Genomic DNA, 21355 nt, shown 5'->3' with positions numbered 1-21355 from the left:
GTGTACTGTATGCAGTGTAGTGTGTACTGTACTGTAATTACTACAGTGTGTACTGTATGCAGTGTAGTGTGTACTGTACTGTCATTACTACAGTGTGTACTGTATGCAGTGTAGTGTGTACTGTACTGTAATTACTACAGTGTGTACTGTATGTAGTGTAGTGTGTACTGTAATTACTACAGTGTGTACTGTATGTAGTGTAGTGTGTATACTGTAATGTACTGTAATTACCACAGCGTGTACTGTGGGTGTACTGTATACACTACAGTGTATACAGTACAGTGTATACAGTACAGTGTATATCCTACACTGTACTGCTGCACGTGGTGCGAGCCGTGCGTGTAGTGTATACACTCGTACTGTACTGTATACAGTACAGTGCGTGTGTATACAGTGCAGGTACTGTACTGTATACACACCACAGTATATACAGTACAGTGTATACACTACACTGTACTGCTGCACATGCTGCAGGGCACGTGGTGCGAGCCGTGGGTGGCGCTCTGCGCTGCCGTGTAGCCCACCACGAGGACTCCTCCCTTCGCCTGTTGACTCCTCTCACTCCAACATCACCACTACACCACCACCATCATCATCATCTCTCTCTCACAGTCTTACTCACAACACCACCATCATCATCATCTCTCTCTCACAGTCTTACTCACACTCGCAGTCTCTATCACAACACCCCCACCACCAACACCACCACCACCACTACCACCACACTATCATCTCTCTAACTCAGTCTCACTCTCTCTCACTCACACCCCCACCACCACCACACCATCATCTCTCTCACTCACAGTCTCACTCACTCCTTCTCACCCACACGCCCGTCTCTCTCTCACACACACACGCCTCTCACACACACCTCTCACACACGCCTCTCACACACACACGCACGCCTCTCACACACACACGCCTCTCTCACACACACACACACACGCCTCTCTCACACACACACACACGCCTCTCTCACACACACACACACACGCCTCTCACACACACCTCTCACACACACACACGCCTCTCACACACACACACAACAACAACAACACAAACATCGTCGTCACGTCGGCCGCACTCCCACATCGACACAGAGGAAGCAGCCACCCCGTGACACATCACTCCGTGTGTGTCTCTGTGTGTGTCTCTCCCCCTTACTCCCTGTGTCACACGACTATCACACAGCAAGCCAGCCCACTCGGCAGTAACGCATCGTCTCTGTGTGTGTGTCTCTCTCGCTCTCCCTGTGTCACACGACTATCACACAAGAAGGCGCCGTCTTCCTCTGCCAGGTGAGTGGTGACGATTTATAGCAGCAGCAGCAGCAGCACCATCATCAGCAGCAGCAGCATCATCAGCAGCATCAGCAGCACCACCACCATAAGAATCAGCACCACCATCACCACCATCATCAGCAGCACCACCACCATCATCAGCACCACCACCAGCACCACCATCATCAGCAGCACCACCAGCACCACCATCATCAGCAGCACCATCATCACCACCACCACCATCATCAGCAGCACCACCACCATCATCATCAGCACCACCACCATCATCAGCACCATCAGCACCACCAACATCATCAGCACCACCACCATCATCAGCATCACCACCACCATCATCAGCACCACCACCATCATCCGCACCACCACCACCACCATCATCAGCACCACCAACATCAGCATCAGCAGTAAAATCCATAAATCATCCGCAGCGTCGCCGTTATCATTACCAACACAATCATCATCATCAGCAAAATCATAACCCACCATCGCCATCATCATCAATATAATTTATCATCAAAACCATCATCAGCAGCACAACCATCGTCATCAGCAGCACAACCATCGTCATCATGAAACGGCAGTAATTTTATATTCGGTAACACAGCGGGAGATGTGACGCTTATTGTACAGTAGTAGCATCAGCAGCATCAGCAGCAGTATAAACATCACTACAGTATAATTAAGCAGTAGCAGCAGCAGTAGCATCAGCAGTAGCAGCAGCAGTAGCATCAGCAGTCAGCAAAGGGCGATATCAGCATCAGCGGCATCAGTATCAGCATCGCCAGCAGCAGCAGCCACACCTCTTCTCGAAGCTACAACGCGACACGCGGTGACTTGAGTCAAGGTGTCGCTCACTGACTGAGTCGGTGGGTGACTGAGTCAGTGGGTGACTGAGTCAGTGGGTGACTGAGTCAGTGGGTGACTGAGTCAGTGGGTGACTGAGTCAGTGGGTGACTGAGTCAGTGGGTGACTGAGTCAGTGGGTGACTGGCTGGGCGAGCGAGTGAGTGACTTGCTGGGTGACTGGCTGGCTGGGTGGGTGACTGGCTGGGTGCGTGACTGAGTCAGTGGGTGACTGGCGGAGTGGGTGACTGGCTGGGTGGGTGACTGAGTCAGTGGTTGACTGACTCGGTGGGTGACTGGCTGGGCGAGCGAGTGAGTGACTAGCTGGGTGACTGGCTGGGTGGGTGACTGGCTGAGTGGGTGACTGGCTGGGTGGGTGACTGAGTCAGTGGGTGACTGGTTGGGTGGGTGACTGGCTGAGTGAGTGACTGAGTCAGTGGGTGACTGGCTGGGTGGGTGACTGAGTCAGTGGGTGACTGAGTCAGTGGGTGACTGCCTCGGTGGGTGACTGGCTGGGTGGGTGACTGAGTCAGTGGGTGACTGGATGGGCGAGCGAGTGAGTGACTAGCTGGGTGACTGGTTGGGTGGGTGACTGGCTGAGTGGGTGACTGGCTGGGTGGGTGACTGAGTCGGTGGGTGACTGGCTGGAAGGGTGACTGGCTGGGTGGGTGACTGAGTCAGTGGGTGACTGGCTGGGTGGGTGACTGGCTGGGTGGGTGACTGGCTGAGTGGGTGACTGAGTCAGTGAGTGACTGGCTGAGTGGGTGACTGAGTCAGTAAGTGACTGGCTGAGTGAGTGACTGGCTGGGTGGGTGACTGACTCGGTGGGTGACTGGCTGGGTGGGTGACTGAGTCAGTGGGTGACTGGCTGAGTGGGTGACTGACTGAGTGGGTGACTGGCTGAGTGGGTGACTGAGTCAGTGGGTGACTGGCTGAGTGGGTGACTGAGTCAGTGAGTGACTAGCTGAGTGAGTGACTGGCTGGGTGGGTGACTGGCTGGGTGGGTGACTGACTCGGTGGGTGACTGGCTGGGTGGGTGGGTGACTGGCTGGGTGGGTGACTGGCTGGGTGGGTGACTGGCTGGGTGGGTGACTGGCTGGGTGGGTGACTGACTCGGTGGGTGACTGGCTGGGTGGGTGGGTGACTGGCTGGGTGGGTGACTGGCTGGGTGGGTGACTGAGTCAGTGAGTGACTGGCTGAGTTGGCAACTGACTGAGTGGCTGGCTGGCTGGAATTGATGGTTGATTTGCTGGCTGAGTGTGTGGCTAGATTTGTGAATGGCCTGCTGGCTGGCTGGGTGGGTGGCTTACTGACTGGCTGAGTTGGCAACTGACTGATTGGGTGACTGACTGAGTGGCTGGCTGGCTGGGTGGCTTACTGACTGGCTGGATAGCTGACGGCCTGGGTGACTTGCTCAAATGGTGAACTCGCTGGATGGGTGACTGATGTCAAGCTGGCTGATGTTGGGTGGGTCGGTGAATGGGTGTGGGTGGTCGTCTCGTTCGTAATGTGTCCTGTTGGGGGAAGGATATCTGGGTGACTGGTAGTCGAACTGGCTGGCTGGCTGATTGCCTGGGCTGGGTGAGTTGATGGGTGTGTGGGTGGGTGGGTGACTGGGTGTGTGGGTGGGTGACTGGGTGTGTGGGTGGGTGACTGGGTGTGTGGGTGGGTGACTGGGTGTGTGGGTGGGTGACTGGGTGTGTGGGTGGGTGGGTGGGTGTGTGGGTGGGTGGGTGACTGGGTGTGTGGGTGGGTGGGTGACTGGGTGTGTGGGTGGGTGGGTGACTGGGTGTGTGGGTGGGTGGGTGACTGGGTGTGTGGGTGGGTGGGTGACTGGGTGTGTGGGTGGGTGGGTGACTGGGTGTGTGGGTGGGTGGGTGACTGGGTGTGTGGGTGGGTGGGTGACTGGGTGTGTGGGTGGGTGGGTGACTGGGTGTGTGGGTGGGTGACTGGGTGTGTGGGTGGGTGGGTGACTGGGTGTGTGGGTGGGTGGGTGACTGGGTGTGTGGGTGGGTGACTGGGTGTGTGGGTGGGTGACTGGGTGTGTGGGTTGGTGGGTGACTGGGTGTGTCGGTGGGTGGGTGACTGGGTGTGTCGGTGGGTAACTGGGTGGGTGGGTGACTGGGTGTGTGACTGGGTGTGTGGGTGGGTGGGTGACTGGGTGTGTGGGTGGGTGGGTGACTGGGTGTGTGGGTGGGTGACTGGGTGTGTGGGTTGGTGGGTGACTGGGTGTGTCGGTGGGTGGGTGACTGGGTGTGTGGGTGGGTGACTGGGTGTGTGGGTGGGTGACTGGGTGTGTGACTGGGTGTGTGGGTGGGTGGGTGACTGGGTGTGTGGGTGGGTGACTGGGTGTGTGGGTGGATGGGTGACTGGGTGTGTGGGTGGGTGGGTGACTGGGTGTGTGGGTGGGTGGGTGACTGGGTGTGTGGGTGGGTGACTGGGTGTGTGGGTGGGTGGGTGACTGGGTGTGTGGGTGGGTGACTGGGTGTGTGGGTGGGTGGGTGACTGGGTGTGTGGGTGGGTGACTGGGTGTGTGTGTGGGTGGGTGGGTGGGTGTGTGGGTGGGTGACTGGGTGTGTGGGTGGGTGGGTGACTGGCTGGGTGGGTGGCTGGGTGGGTGGGTGACTTGCTAGCTGAGTGGCTGACTGACCGTCTGCCTGGGTGTCTGCTTGGGTGACCAGTGAATTGCAAATTACACGAATTGTATTAGCTAGGCACACAAGGGGAAGTATGTACCGGCTGGTTGGTGTGTGTGTAATGTCTGGTGTGTGTGTGTGTGTAATGCCTGGGGTGTGTGTGTGTATTGTATGGGCTGTGTCTGTGTGTATTGCCTGGGGTGTGTGTATTGTATGGGCTGTGTGTGTGTGTGTATATTGCCTGGTGTGTGTGTGTGTATGTATTGCCTGGGGTGTGTGTATTGTATGGGCTGTGTGTGTATTGCCTGGTGTGTCTGTGTGTATGTATTGCCTGGGGTGTGTGTATTGTATGGGCTGTGTGTGTGTGTGTGTATTGCATGGGCTGTAGGTGTGTATTGCCTGGTGTGTCTGTGTGTATGTAATGCCTGGGGTGTGTGTATTGTATGGGCTGTGTGTGTATTGCCTGGTGTGTCTGTGTGTATGTATTGCCTGGGGTGTGTGTATTGTATGGGCTGTGTGTGTGTGTGTGTATTGCATGGGCTGTAGGTGTGTATTGCCTGGTGTGTCTGTGTGTATGTAATGCCTGGGGTGTGTGTATTGTATGGGATGTAGGTGTATTGCCTTGGGGTGTGTGTCTGTGTTGTTGGGCGTGGCTGTGTGTCTGTGTGTATAGACTGGTGCGTGTGCGTGTGAGACAGTGCGTGTGTGAACCTGCTGTGTGTGTGTGTGCAGTCATAGATGTGTGTGCGTGTGTGAGTGAGACAGTGCGTGTGTGAACCTGCTGTGTGTGCGTGTGTGTGTGTGCAGTTATAGATGTGTGTGCGTGTGTGAGTGAGACAGTGCGTGTGTGAACCTGCTGTGTGTGTGTGTGCAGTCATAGATGTGTGTGCGTGTGTGAGTGAGACAGTGCGTGTGTGAACCTGCTGTGTGTGCGTGTGTGTGTGTGCAGTCATAGATGTGTGTGAGTGTGTGAGTGAGACAGTGCGTGTGTGAACCTGCTGTGTGTGTGCGTGTGTGTGGGTGTGCAGTCATAGATGTGTGTGCGTGTGTGAGTGAGACAGTGCGTGTGTGAACCTGCTGTGTGTGTGAACCTGCTGTGTGTGTGTGTGCAGTCATAGATGTGTGTGCGTGTGTGAGTGAGACAGTGCGTGTGTGAACCTGCTGTGTGTGCGTGTGTGTGTGTGCAGTCATAGATGTGTGTGAGTGTGTGAGTGAGACAGTGCGTGTGTGAACCTGCTGTGTGTGTGCGTGTGTGTGGGTGTGCAGTCATAGATGTGTGTGAGTGAGACATTGCGTGTGTGAACCTGCTGTGTGTGTGCGTGTGTGTGTGTGCAGTCATAGATGTGTGTGCGTGTGTGAGTGAGACAGTGCGTGTGTGAACCTGCTGTGTGTGCGTGTGCAGTCATAGATGTGTGTGTGTTTGCAGTTACAGGTGTGTGTGCAGTCATAGATGCGTGTGTGTTTGCAGTAACAGGTGTGTGTGTGTGCAGTCATAGATGTGTGTGTGTGTGCAGTCATAGATGTGTGTGTGTGTTTGCAGTTACAGGTGTGTGTGTGCAGTCAGAGATGTGTGTGTGTGCAGTCATAGATGTGTGTGTGTGTTTGCAGTTACAGGAGTGTGTGTGTGCAGTCATAGATGTGTGTGTGTAGTAATAGATGTGTGTGTGTGCAGTCACATGTGTGTTTGCAGTTACAGGTGTGTGTGTGTAGTAATATGTGTGTGTGTGCAGTCATAGATGTGTGTGTGTTTGCAGTTACAGGTGTGTGTGTGTAGTAATATGTGTGTGTGTGCAGTCATAGATGTGTGTGTGTGTGCAGTCACATGTGTGTGTTTGTGCAGTCACAGCTGTGTGTGTAGTTACAGGTGTGTGTGTAAGTTCAGTAACAGGTGTTTGTGTGTGTACAGTGACAGGTGTGTGTGTATGTGGTCACAAGCGTGTGTGTAGCGCAGGTGTGTGTGTGTCACAGGTGTGTGTGTACAGTGACAGGTGTGTGTGTGTGTGTCACAGGTGTGTGTGTACAGTGACAGGTGTGTGTGTGTCACAGGTGTGAGTGTACAGTGACAGGTGTGTGTGTGTACAGTGACAGGTGTGTGTGTCACAGGTGTGTGTGTGCAGTGACAGGTGTGTGTGTGTAGTGACAGGTGTGTGTGTAGTCACAGGTGTGTGTGTGTCTGTCACAGGTGGGTGAAGTCGCAGGTGTGTGTATGTGCAGTCACAAGTGTGTGTGTGTGTCACAGGTGTGTGTGTGTATGTGCAGTCACAAGTGTGTGTGTGTGTCACAGGTGTGAGTGTAGCACAGGTGTGTGTGTGTGTGCAGTCACAAGTGTGTGTGTGTGTCACAGGTGTGAGTGTAGCACAGGTGTGTGTGTGTGTGCAGTCACAGGTGTGTGTGTCACAGGTGTGAGTGTAGCACAGGTGTGTGTGTGTGTGCAGTCACAAGTATGTGTGTGTGTTGCACAGGTGTGTGTGTGTGTCACAGGTGTGTGTGTGTGCAGTCACAGGTGTGTGTGTCACAGGTGTGTGTCACAGGTGTGTGTGTGTGTCACAGGTGTGTGTGAGTGTAGCACAGGTGTGTGTGTGTGTGCAGTCACAAGTGTGTGTGTGTCACAGGTGTGTGTGTCACATGTGTGTGTGTACAGTGACAGGTGTGTGTGTGTAGTCACAGGTGTGTGTGTCACAGGTGTGTGTGTGCAGTCACAGGTGTGTGTGTCACAGGTGTGTGTCACAGGTGTGTGTGTGTGTCACAGGTGTGTGTGAGTGTAGCACAGGTGTGTGTGTGTGTGTGTGCAGTCACAAGTGTGTGTGTGTCACAGGTGTGTGTGTCACATGTGTGTGTGTGTGTCACAGGTGGGTGAAGTCGCAGGTGTGTGTATGTGCAGTCACAAGTGTGTGTGTGTGTGTGTCACAGGTGTGTGTGCAGTCACAAGTGTGTGTGTGTAGCACAGGTGTGTGTGTGTGTGTGCAGTCACAAGTGTGTGTGTGTGTCACAGGTGTGAGTGCAGTCACAAGTGTGTGTGTGTAGCACAGGTGTGTGTGTGTGTGCAGTCACAAGTGTGTGTGTGTGTCACAGGTGTGAGTGTAGCACAGGTGTGTGTGTGTGTGTGCAGTCACAAGTGTGTGTGTGTGTCACAGGTGTGAGTGTAGCACAGGTGTGTGTGTGTGTGTGCAGTCACAAGTGTGTGTGTGTTGCACAGGCGTGTGTGTGCAGTCACAGGTGTGTGTGTCACAGGTGTGTGTCACAGGTGTGTGTCACAGGTGTGTGTGTGTGTCACAGGTGTGTGTGAGTGTAGCACAGGTGTGTGTGTGTGCAGTCACAAGTGTGTGTGTGTCACAGGTGTGAGTGTAGCACAGGTGTGTGTGTGTGTGCAGTCACAAGTGTGTGTGTGTCACAGGTGTGAGTGTAGCACAGGTGTGTGTGTGTGTGTGTGCAGTCACAAGTGTGTGTGTGTCACAGGTGTGTGTGTGTGTGTGTGCAGTCACAAGTGTGTGTGTGTGTCACAGGTGTGTGTGTGTGTGCAGTCACAAGTGTGTGTGTGTCACAGGTGTGTGTGTGTGTGTGTGCAGTCACAAGTGTGTGTGTGTGTCACAGGTGTGTGTGTGTGTGTGCAGTCACAGGTGTGTGTGTGTGTTGGTTGTTGCGTGTCATGATGTGTGTGGTGGTTGTGTTGATGGGGCAGACAGTGATGTTGATGATGTACATGGGTGATGTTGATGGGGAGACAAAGGCGGCCGGGCGTGGTGCTGGCCACCCCACCCCCCTCGTGTGCCGTGCCGGCCTTCACAGGTGCTCGCTAACAGCACTTGCCCCTACAGTCTGTCAGGGCTACACGGGGGATCTTTGTGTTTGGTATAGGTGGTAATGTTGATATACAGTTGACGATAATGATGTAGATAGTGTTCGTGTTGATGATGATGATGATGGTGCTAATGATGATGTAGGCGGTCATTGAAATGATGAGAGAGTAGATTGTGGTTGATGTAGGTGATGGTGACGATGATGTAGCTCAGAAGTGGTGATGTTGGTGGTGGTGATGATGTAGGCAGTGATAGTAAAGTTGTAGGTACTGATGGTGATGATGTAGATGATGATGATTATGTAGATGGTGATGTAGGCAGTGATGATGATGATGTAGGTGGTGGAGATGATGATGGAAGCAGTGATGGTGATGATGTTGGCAGTGATGATGATGAAGGCAGTGAAGGTGATGTGGGCAATGATGATGATGTCAGTGGTGGTGATGTAGGTGTTGATGATGATGATGTAGAGAGTGATGATAATGATGTAGGTGGTGATGATGATGGTGGCGGTGTTGATGATGATGGCGGTGTTGATGATGATGATGGCGGTGTTGATGATGATGATGATGTTGATGATGATGATGGTGGTGTTGATGATGATGATGATGGCGGTGTTGATGATGATGATGATGGTGGCGGTGTTGATGATGTTGATGATGGCGGTGTTGATGATGATGATGATGGTGGCGGTGTTGATGTTGATGATGGTGGTGGCGGTCTTGATGTTGATGATTGTGGCGGTGTTGATGATGATGATGGTGGCGGTGTTGATGTTGATGATGGTGGTGGCGGTCTTGATGTTGATGATTGTGGCGGTGTTGATGATGATGATGGTGGCGGTGTTGATGATGATGATGGTGGCGGTGTTGATGTTGATGATGGTGGTGGCGGTCTTGATGTTGATGATTGTGGCGGTGATGATGATGATGGTGTTGATGTTGATGATGATGGTGACACCGCTGCCCGCTTCACGTGGCCGTCTCCCAACTCTCAACCTAAACTCCCTCCTCTCTCACACCGACTCAATTGTGCATCTCCAGCCTGGCCGCCAATTACCACCACCGGAGCTTTAACGAGAGAGCCCCTTTCCTGTCCAGCCAACATCAAGGGCAGCTATTCATGCATTATGCCAGGTGACGGAGTCACGGCCAATGTCACCCCAGTGGTCTGGCACAGAGACTGCCTCTGTTCGAAGCCTCTGAGTGGAGCTATTCTGTGAGTTAATACAATTACAAATGTGGATGTATACGCGTCTCAGCCGGACGTCTCTGTGTCAATGGAAGGCTCTCTGAGTGAGTCTGTGGGTCTCTGCGTGAGTCCACGGGTCTCCGTGTGAGTCTGTGTCTCTGTGAGTGTGTATTTGTGGGGAGCGGTGGTGCAGCGGTTAGCGCTGCGCTGCGCTACGAACCTGGCGACCCGGGTTCGATTCCCGCTCATGGCCAACGCCACCAGTGACGATTATCTGAACCGGTCGTGGGCCTCCCCTAGGTCGACTCAGCCTGAAATGAGTACCTGGTGCGGTGTGTAGTAAACATCGCCACTGGGGAGACAAAGGCGGTCGGGCGTGGTGCTGGCCACCCACCCCCTCGTGTGCCGTTCCGGCCTTCATAGGTGCTCGCTAACAGCTCTTGCCCCTACAGTCTGTTAAGGCTATACGGGGGATCTTTGTCTTTGTATATATGTGAGCCTGTGTCTCCGAACCTATGGTTCTCTGTGTCAGTCTGCGGGTCTCCATGTGAGCCTGTGGAGGGGGTCTCTGTAAATGTATTTCTATGCTTGAGTCTATGTCTCCATGTGCGATAATACAGGTCTCTTGGTGGGTCTGTAGGTCTCTGTGTGAGCCTGTGTCTATATGATAACCTATGGAGGTCTCTGTAAATGTATTTCTATGCTTGAGTCTATGTCTCCATGTGCGATAATACAGGTCTCTTGGTGGGTCTGTAGGTCTCTGTGTGAGCCTGTGTCTATATGATAACCTATGGAGGTCTCTGTAAATGTATTTCTATGCTTGAGTCTATGGTTCCATGTGCGATAATACAGGTCTCTTGGTGGGTCTGTAGGTCTCTCTGTGAGCCTCTGTTCACTTAAAACACTAAACTGCTCTTTGTGTTTACACTATGAGACATCTCCTTTACCAGTGGCAAAATATAGTAATAGGTTTTCACCCTTTCAACTGGTACAAAAACTGACACCTTTATACAAGGCATCATGTTTGCAATAACCACAACATAAGCAGTCACAATGCAAACAAAAAGAAACAACTTTGATAATGGTGATGATATGCACTGTCCTTGTGTGGACCAATCAACTTCAAGGACAGTGCATATCATTATCATCATCAACGTTGTTTCTTTGCATGTGCTTTTTGACTGCTTGTGTTGTGGTTATTGCAAACATGATGCCTTGTATAAAGGTGTCAGTTTTGTACCAGTTGAAAGGGTAAAAACCTACTACTACTGCTCTTTGTGTATTTAGTGTTTGTTTTCCTTCCCCTGAACACCTCCGATTAGCTAACATACATTACACGTGTGTGGCGTGCAAGTTGATACACTCCAACGTGTGTTTAGTGTCTAGATGTGACCGCTTCTCAGCACAAGGACACGTGGTGCATCCAGTCATGACCCTGGACTTGAACTGGGGCTGGGAGGTCAACAGCGCGAGTGGCTGGGGTGGAAGGGAGTTCCAGACTCGGGGGGAGGGGGGGGGGAAAGGGCAGTCTCTATTTCACTCTCTCCCACTTTAGGTCGGTTCAGCCTTAAATGAGTTCCTGGTGCTGTGCGTGAAACGTCAGCCATCAGGTTACCGCAATCGCACGGCCGGGTACGGGTAGCCGTTTGCGACCCTGGTGCGGCCGGGTACGGGTACGGGTAGGCCGTGAGTCACTGGTGAGTCACCGTTTGTCACTCATTTCCCAACGTCTTGTCTCTTCTCACAATTCAAGTTCCTAGAATCAACCCACCCGCGCCTGCAACATGGCTTCATCCCAGAGGTCGCAATCAGGTACCCGATACCCGTACCCTACCCGTACCCGGCCGGGTACGGGTAGGGTACGGGTACGGCTGGGTACGGGTACGGGTACCCGTTTGCGACCCTGGTGCGGCCGGGTACGGGTAAGGAATCAAAACCCGTTTGCAACCTCTGCCCACCCCCCCAACCCCCGGTCCGTGAAAAAATTGTCTTCCACGAAACCGCTCCCTGGTGCCAAAAAGGTTGGGGACCGCTGGGTGAGATTATTCTCGGAGTATTTGGCTCCTGCGATTAAATGTCCACGTGATAAGCCACTCGGTGGAGCTACTGTTTGTGACGGCAAGGCAGAGGTCGCAAACGGGTTTTGATTCCTTGCCCGTACCCGGCCGCACCAGGGTCGCAAACGGCTACCCGTACCCGGCCGGGTACGGGTAGCCGGGTATCGGGTAGGGTACGGGTATTGGGTACCCGGTTGCGACCTCTGCGGCAAGGGTCGCTTCTGATAAAGAACTACACAGATCAGGGGGCCTTACCTGGTGAAGTAATTCTAGTTTGAAGATAGTTATATGGAATCAACGTGCTTTTAGAGTACAGCATAACCTTGGATTGCGAGTAACTTGGTCTGCGAGTGTTTTGCAAGACGAGCGAAATTTTTAACTAAATATTAACTTGATAAACGAGCGAGGTCTTGCAACACGAGTAGTACGTGTGTACGCTTTGCCTGCTGAGCGTCACGTGATCACAACTGATATACGAGTGCTTTGGTATACGAAGTGCTTTGGATTACCAACACGTTTCCGGAACGAGTTATGCTCGCAATCCAAGGTGTTTACTGTATCTGGCTGCCGCTATGAAACTCCACGTGATGATGATGATGATGCTGCCCCCACTTGGATGAGCTATCATTTGTGACGGCAAGGGTCGCTTCTCATGATGATGATGATGATGACCCCACTTGGATGAGCTATCATTTGTGACGGCAAGGGTCGCTTCTGATGATGATGATGACCCCACTTGGTTGAGCTATCATTTGTGACAGCAAGGGTCGCTTCTGATGATGATGATGATGCTGACCCCACTTGGATGAGCTATCATTTGTGACGGCAAGGGTCGCTTCTGATGATGATGATGATGACCCCACTTGGTTGAGCTATCATTTGTGACGGCAAGGGTCGCTTCTGATGATGATGATGATGCTGACCCCACTTGGATGAGCTATCATTTGTGACGGCAAGGGTCGCTTCTGATGATGATGATGATGCTGACCCCACTTGGATGAGCTATCATTTGTGACGGCAAGGGTCGCTTCTGATGATGATGATGATGATGACCCCACTTGGTTGAGCTATCATTTGTGACAGCAAGGGTCGCTTCTGATGATGATGATGCTGACCCCACTTGGATGAGCTATCATTTGTGACGGCAAGGGTCGCTTCTGATGATGATGATGATGATGATGCTGACCCCACTTGGATGAGCTATCATTTGTGACGGCAAGGGTCGCTTCTGATGATGATGATCCCACTTGGTCGAGCTATCATTTGTGATGGCAAGGGTCGCTTCTGATGATGATGATGATGTGACCCCACTTGTATGAGCTATCATTTGTGACGGCCAGGGTCGCTTCTGATGATGATGATGCTGACCCCACTTGGTTGAGCTATCATTTGTGACGGCAAGGGTCGCTTCTGATGATGATGATGCTGACCCCACTTGGATGAGCTATCATTTGTGACGGCAAGGGTCGCTTCTGATGATGATGATGCTGACCCCACTTGGATGAGCTATCATTTGTGACGGCAAGGGTCGCTTCTGATGATGATGATGATGATAATGACCCCACTTGGTTGAGCTATCATTTGTGACAGCAAGGGTCGCTTCTGATGATGATGATGATGCTGACCCCACTTGGATGAGCTATCATTTGTGACGGCAAGGGTCGCTTCTGATGATGATGATGATGCTGACCCCACTTGGATGAGCTATCATTTGTGACGGCAAGGGTCGCTTCTGATGATGATGATGATGATGATGATCCCACTTGGTCGAGCTATCATTTGTGATGGCAAGGGTCGCTTCTGATGATGATGATGATGATGTGACCCCACTTGTATGAGCTATCATTTGTGACGGCCAGGGTCGCTTCTGATGATGATGATGCTGACCCCACTTGGTTGAGCTATCATTTGTGACGGCAAGGGTCGCTTCTGATGATGATGATGATGCTGACTCCACTTGGATGAGCTATCATTTGTGACGGCAAGGGTCGCTTCTGATGATGATGATCCCACTTGGTTGAGCTATCATTTGTGACGGCAAGGGTCGCTTCTGATGATGATGATGATGATGACCCCACTTGGTTGAGCTATCATTTGTGACGGCAAGGGTCGCTTCTGATGATGATGATCCCACTTGGTTGAGCTATCATTTGTGACGGCAAGGGTCGCTTCTGATGATGATGATGATGACCCCACTTGGTTGAGCTATTATTTGTGACGGCAAGGGTTGCTTCTGATGATGATGATGATGCTGACCCCGCTTGGTTGAGCTATAATTTGTGACGGCAAGGGTCGCTTCTGATGATGATGATGATGATCCCACTTGGTTGAGCTATCATTTGTGACGGCAAGGGTCGCTTCTGATGATGATGATGATGATGATCCCACTTGGTTGAGCTATCATTTGTGACGGCAAGGGTCGCTTCTGATGATGATGATGATCCCACTTGGTTGAGCTATCATTTGTGATGGCAAGGGTCGCTTCTGATGATGATGATGATGAGCCCACTTGGTTGAGCTATCATTTGTGACGGCCAGGGTCGCTTCTGATGATGATGATCCCACTTGGTTGAGCTATCATTTGTGACGGCAAGGGTCGCTTCTGATGATGATGATCCCACTTGGTTGAGCTATCATTTGTGACGGCAAGGGTCGCTTCTGATGATGATGATGCTGACCTCACTTGGATGAGCTATCATTTGTGACGGCAAGGGTCGCTTCTGATGATGATGATGCTGACCTCACTTGGTTGAGCTATCATTTGTGACGGCAAGGGTCGCTTCTGATGATGATGATGATGACCCCACTTGGTTGAGCTATCATTTGTGACGGCCAGGGTCGCTTTTGATGATGATGATGATGCTGACCCCACTTTGTTGAGCTATCATTGGAACGGCAAGGGTCGCTTCTGATGATGATGATGACCCCACTTGGATGAGTTATTATTTGTGACGGCCAGGGTCGCTTCTGATGATGATGATGATGATCCCACTTGGATGAGCTATAATTTGTGACGGCCAGGGTCGCTTCTGAAAAATGAGACTTACACAGCTCAGTGGGAGCCTGGACATTGTTTAGTTTTTAATATTGAGCTCAATCTGAAAGAAGAGGGAAAAAAACTGGTGCCCAGGATGTAAAATGTCAGATGACGTCGCGGGAAATGACGTCGATTGCGAGAAGGGTCATTGCCCGAAACAACGCCTCGTGTGTACTGTCCGATGAGGGCCACGCGCACAGTGGCGTTACTCACAGACCAGTTGGGTTCGTTCGTGTTTGTGCTGGAGCACCACCAGAGGTCGCAACCAGGTACCCGATACCCGTACCCTACCCGATACCCGTACCCTACCCGATACCCGTACCCTACCCGATACCCGTACCCTACCCGATACCCGTACCCTACCCGATACCCGGCTACCCGGCCGGGTATCGGGTACGGGTACCCGTTTGCGCCCTGGTGCGGCCGGGTACGGGTACGGGTAGGCCGTGAGTCACTGGTGAGTCACCGTTTGTCACTCATTTCCCAACGTCTTGACTCTTCTCACAATTCAAGTTCCTAGAATCAACCCACCCGCGCCTGCAACGTGGCTTCATCCCAGAGGTCGCAATCGGGTACCCGTACCCGTACCCTACCCGATACCCGGCTGGGTACGGGTAGCCGGGTATCGGGTAGGGTACGGGTACGGGTACCCGTTTGAGACCCTGGTGCGGCCAGGTACGGGTACGGGGAATCAAAACCCGTTTGCGACCTCTGAGCACCACTGCCAACACACCGAATAGCTTGTTTTTAAATGAATCATCATCATCATCATCAATATCACTTACGATATTTTTCTCCCCCTCGCAACGATGTGAATCATTACTCTGTGTTTTGTGTTGTTGTTTTTATTATTACGACAGATTTCTGCATTGAGCAAGGAGCCATAACTAACAAGGAGGGGCCCTTTGCCTAGAAACATCGGGGCAGTTGACGTGCATTGGTGTCAAGCAAAGCCTGGCCCTGTTGATGGGACACTGACCCTAGATTTGAAGCTTTCGTGACTGCAAAGATTCATATTCTTAGGTTTTTTCGGTTAAGTCACGTAAGTAAAACATCAAAATAAAAATAAAAATAAAATAAAAAATCACGACGTTTCGGAGGCAACACAAGTCTCCGTCATCAGGTGGGACCGTCACAGCCGAATTCTTGATGCAGCTAATTCGGCTGTGACGGTCCCACCTGATGACGGAGACTTGTGTTGCCTCCGAAACGTCGTGATTTTTCATTTTATTTTTATTTTGATGTTTTACTTACGTGACTTAACCGAAAAAAAACCTAAGAATATGGGACACTGACCATCAAAACCAGACATTGCCCATACTAATCTGGGCAGTGCACCTCCATAGGTTTCAAGCAAAGCCTGGCCCTGCTGATGAAACACTGAATGTCAAAACCAGACATTGGCAATAAACATCTGGACAGTTTACCAGCATTGGTGTCAAGCAAAGCCTGGCGCTGCTGATGAGATGCTGAATTTCGATTTAAAGCTTTCGTGACTGCAGGGATTCATCTTCTTGGTTTTTTCGGTAAAGTCATCACGTAGAAGGGAAATAATAAAATAATAAAAATAAAACATCGTAAAATACATTTATTTAATTCTATTATTTTATTATGTTTTATTTTTATTATTTTATTATTTCCCTTCTACGTGACTTTACCGAAAGAACCAAGAAGATGAATCCCTGCAGTCACGAAAGCTTTAAATCGAAATTTAGCATTGCTTCAAGCGAGCCCGACTGCTGATGAGGAACCTAATGTGGAAATCGCTTGTGTTGAACCGATGCTGCTTTCATTATTCACGCCCAGAATGGTGGGCTGTTGTAATACCGTACATTACTTTGATTGAGCAAAACCTTTGCCATTGCAGCATGTGTTGTTGAAGCAAACATTCTGTGGAGGTACAGGTATGGGAAATAGGCATAGTTGGTGCAAAAACTTAACTAAATATTACCACCATTGGAATCTCATTTGCCAGTAAAAAAATATGATAATTGTTTTTTTTTACCCTTCCATCTGGCAACAAAACTGACACCTTTTTTTTTATCAGAGTTGTGTTTTTTGTTTGCATTACGACTGCAGGTATTGTGATCTATGCAAACATGACTCCTTGTAAAAAAAGGTGTCGGTTTTGTTGCCAGATGGAAGGGTAAAAAAATCAATTATCATAAATATTACCAGGTAAGACCTCACTGACATCTGTAGCTCTTCACTCTTTGATGTGACTGCTCCAGCAAAATTACTGTAGCGGATGAAGAGAGATATTTAGAGACACGTGTTTATATCGGGTACTGGGGGGTGGAGGGAGCCAAGGGGTTATTGATCTTAATTTGGGAGCTTTCGTGACTGCAGGAATTATTCTTTGGTTCTTTTCGGTTAAGTCACGTCTAAAGATAAAATAATAAATCAAAATAAAACAACACATTACGACGTTTCGATTGCAACACAAGCAATCATCATCAGGCATAAAAGAAATAGCAACAAAAATCTAACTAGAAAACTATAGACCGACATACAAGCAGACAGACATCACAACGGCACACAGAGAGAGGAGTAGACAGGCACACGAAAATGTGTGCCGTTGTGATGTCTGTCTGCTTGTATGTCTGTCTATAGTTTTCTAGTTAGATGTTTGTTGCTCACACAGCCGATTTGTGTCCTCTCTCTGTGTGCCGTTGTGATGTCTGTCTGCTTGTATGTCTGTCTATAGTTTTCTAGTTAGATGTTTGTTGCTCACACAGCCGATTTGTGTCCTCTCTCTGTGTGCCGTTGTGATGTCTGTCTGCTTGTATGTCTGTCTATAGTTTTCTAGTTAGATGTTTGTCGCTCACACAGCCGATTTGTGTCCTCTCTCTGTGTGCCGTTGTGATGTCTGTCTGCTTGTATGTCTGTCTATAGTTTTCTAGTTAGATGTTTGTCGCTCACACAGCCGATTTGTGTCCTCTCTCTGTGTGCCGTTGTGATGTCTGTCTGCTTGTATGTCTGTCTATAGTTTTCTAGTTAGATGTTTGTTGCTCACACAGCCGATTTGTGTCCTCTCTCTGTGTGCCGTTGTGATGTCTGTCTGCTTGTATGTCTGTCTATAGTTTTCTAGTTAGATGTTTGTTGCTCACACAGCCGATTTGTGTCCTCTCTCTGTGTGCCGTTGTGATGTCTGTCTGCTTGTATGTCTGTCTATAGTTTTCTAGTTAGATGTTTGTTGCTCACACAGCCGATTTGTGTCCTCTCTCTGTGTGCCGTTGTGATGTCTGTCTGCTTGTATGTCTGTCTATAGTTTTCTAGTTAGATATTTGTTGCTCACACTTAAAATTCTAACTTAGCAAATTTTGAAACACGTAGTCAACCAGGCCATGCGTTAATTGTGTGTTAACCGACTCTCTGTGTTGTATTACATCACATTTCAATATTTTACTAGGTTATTTAATTTTCGTGTGCCGGTATACTCCTCTCTCTGTGTGCCGTTGTGATGTCTGTCTGCTTGTATGTCGGTCTATAGTTTTCTAGTTAGATTTTTGTTGCTATTTCTTTTATGCCTGATGATGATTGCTTGTGTTGCAATCGAAACGTCGTAAGGGGTTATTGGTTGGGCAGGGGATTCATACGCTACTTTAATTTTGCTGGAGCAGTCACACCTGATGACGGATGCTTGTGTTGCTTCCGAAACGTCGTGGTTTAATTTAGTTGTTTTATTTAGGTGGCTTTACCGAAAAAAACAAATAGTATATGGATCTCGATTTAAAGCTTTCGTGACTTCAGGGATTCATCTTCTTGGTTCTTTCGGTAAAGTCACGTAGAAGGGAAATAATAAAATAATAAAAATAAAACACAACAAAATAATTCTCACGACGTTTCGGCCACAACGCAAGTAGCCATCCTCAGGTGAAGAACAGGTCTGTCGGAAAGACAGCGTCTAAATGAACACCACCCGGCTTAAATATACGCTGCCAAGCCTGGTGGTGTTCATTCAGACGCTGTCTTCCCGACAGCCCTGTTCTTCACCTGAGGACGGCTGCTTGCGTTGTGGCCGAAACGTCGTGAGAATTATTTTGTTGTGTTTTATTTTTATTATTTTATTATTTCCCTTCTACGTGACTTTACCGAAAGAACCAAGAAGATGAGTATGTGGATCCTTGCAGTCACGAAAACTTCAAATCTAGAATCTGTGGCTCTTTTTGAGTCTCGATCTGGCCATCGCAAATGATAGCTCACCAAAGTGGCTGGTCATCATCATCGCCATCATCATCACGTGGAAATTTATAGCAGTAACCAAACCCGCCAAACGCGCGTTTCTAAATGTGGAGGGGGGAAAACCGGAGGAGCCGGAGAAAAATCCACGCGACCGCGGGGAGAGAGACACCGCAAACTCCAAATATACAGCAGCAGGCGTCAGGGTCGGGATCGAACCCGCGACCTCCTGTATACCAGGCGAGGTAGTTAACATCTCCTAGTTAGTTTAACGTGTAAGCTTTCGCGACCAATATTATAATCCGCATTTATAGAAGCATCACATCTATCCCTCTATTTAAGACGGAGGAGGATTTCTCCACAACTCTGGCTGTCGCCTGATGCTGCTGGTTGTTGTTTAATTCCCGGTGAATTGTCACGGTACATCGAATCGTCAATGTTGTAAGTGGGTTTACTCTCCAACACACAAGCGCTGTGTGGCTGTACTCGAAACGAATTGGCCACGTTCCGTTTACGTGACAAACCTTTACTGATTGGCTGCGTCGGGTGGTGAAGTCATGTGACTTCACCGAAAGAACCAAGAAGATGAATCCCTGCAGTCACGAAAGCTTTAAATCGAAATTTAACATTTATATTCACGCGATCACACCCCCCCCCCCCCCCCAAAAGAAAACCTCTTATTACCCGCCGACCAAGTTAGCGGGTTTCCGCTCGCACGGCAGAGTTGCTTTCCGTCGTATTGCTTCCCCATCGTCGCAGCGCCAGACCGCCCCGGGGGGACCAAGCGTGGCGGGTTGGGACGCGACGACCCCCACGGTTTGCGGTGAACAGAGGTCGCAAACGGGTTTTGATTCCTTACCCGTACCCGTACCCGGCCACACCAGGGTCGCAAATGGGTACCCGTACCCTACCCGTACCCGTACCCTACCCGAAATGAGTGACAAACGGTGACTCAACAGTGACTCACGGCCTACCCGTACCCGTACCCGGCCGCACCAGGGTCGCAAACGGCCGGGTACGGGTAGCCGGGTATCGGGTAGGGTACGGGTATCGGGTACCCGGTTGCGACCTCTGGTGTCGCCTGCGTGTTACTCGTACGTTTTTTTTTTGCGTCTCCCGACAGCGCGGGTGAAGCAGCCGGCTCGTCCCACTTCGTGCCGCGGCAATTTCTCTCCCGCAAGTTTTTCATCTCGACGCGGATCTCTTGCGGTTTCCGTCCCCGCTCCGCCCCACGTGCTTTTAGCCGCCGCTGATCCACCACGGGACACGTGGTGCGCTCTGTGCGCTCCGTGCGTGGCGGACAGAGAGTCGCCTCCACGCTGTGGCCGGCCACCACACTAGAGGCCACACCAGACGCAAGATGCCCTCCCACGTCTCCCCTATGGCTCTCTGCAGACTGTTGGGGCGAGTGCTGTTAGCGGGGCCCTCCTCCTGAAGGCCGGCTCGTTCACTCGGTTACATTACCGCTCGCACACCCAAACACTCACTCGCTCACACACCCAAACACTCACTCGCTCACACACACAAACACTCACTCGCTCACACACCCAAACACTCACTCGCTCACACACCCAAACACTCACTCGCTCACACACCCAACCACTTACTCGCTCACACACACAAACACTCACTCGCTCGCACACCCAACCACTCACTCGCTCACACACCCAAACACTCACTCGCTCACACACCCAAACACTCACTCGCTCACACACACAAACACTCACTCGCTCACACACCCAAACACTCACTCGCTCACACACCCAAACACTCACTCGCTCACACACCCAAACACTCACTCGCTCGCACACCCAACCACTCACTCGCTCACACACACAAACACTCACTCGCTCACACACACAAACACTCACTCGCTCACACACCCAAACACTCACTCGCTCACACACCCAAACACTCACTCGCTCACACACCCAAACACTCACTCGCTCACACACACAAACACTCACTCGCTCACACACCCAAACACTCACTCGCTCACACACCCAAACACTCACTCGCTCACACACCCAACCACTCACTCGCTCACACACCCAAACACTCACTCGCTCACACACCCAAACACTCACTCGCTCACACACACAAACACTCACTCGCTCACACACCCAAACACTCACTCGCTCACACACCCAAACACTCACTCGCTCACACACCCAACCACTCACTCGCTCGCACACCCAACCACTCACTCGCTCACACACACAAACACTCACTCGCTCACACACCCAAACACTCACTCGCTCGCACACCCAAACACTCACTCGCTCACACACACAAACACTCACTCGCTCACACAC

At 50.8% G+C, this 21355-nt stretch overlaps 1 protein-coding gene across 5 annotated transcripts in view; it reads left to right on the top strand.

The window, feature by feature from the left end:
* Window positions 1–998: 998 nt before the first annotated feature.
* Window positions 999–21355, top strand: part of LOC144950158 (muscleblind-like protein 2) — a 96844-nt gene continuing 76487 nt past the window's right edge. For 4 of the 5 annotated variants that reach the window (XM_078880225.1, XM_078880224.1, XM_078880223.1 and 1 more), the window contains exon 1: window positions 1000–1298. The gene's annotated coding sequence lies outside the window, so the exon portion shown is untranslated. Of the gene's footprint in view, window positions 1299–21355 lie in introns of all 5 variants that reach the window. The other variant, XM_078880222.1, reaches the window with a different exon arrangement.

The sequence above is a fragment of the Lampetra fluviatilis genome, chromosome 56, assembly GCF_964198595.1.
Source record: "Lampetra fluviatilis chromosome 56, kcLamFluv1.1, whole genome shotgun sequence".
NCBI classification, from domain to species: Eukaryota; Metazoa; Chordata; class Hyperoartia; order Petromyzontiformes; family Petromyzontidae; genus Lampetra; species Lampetra fluviatilis.
The sequence above is the reverse complement of the archived record's forward strand: the minus strand, read 5'-3'. Positions and strand labels throughout refer to the sequence as shown.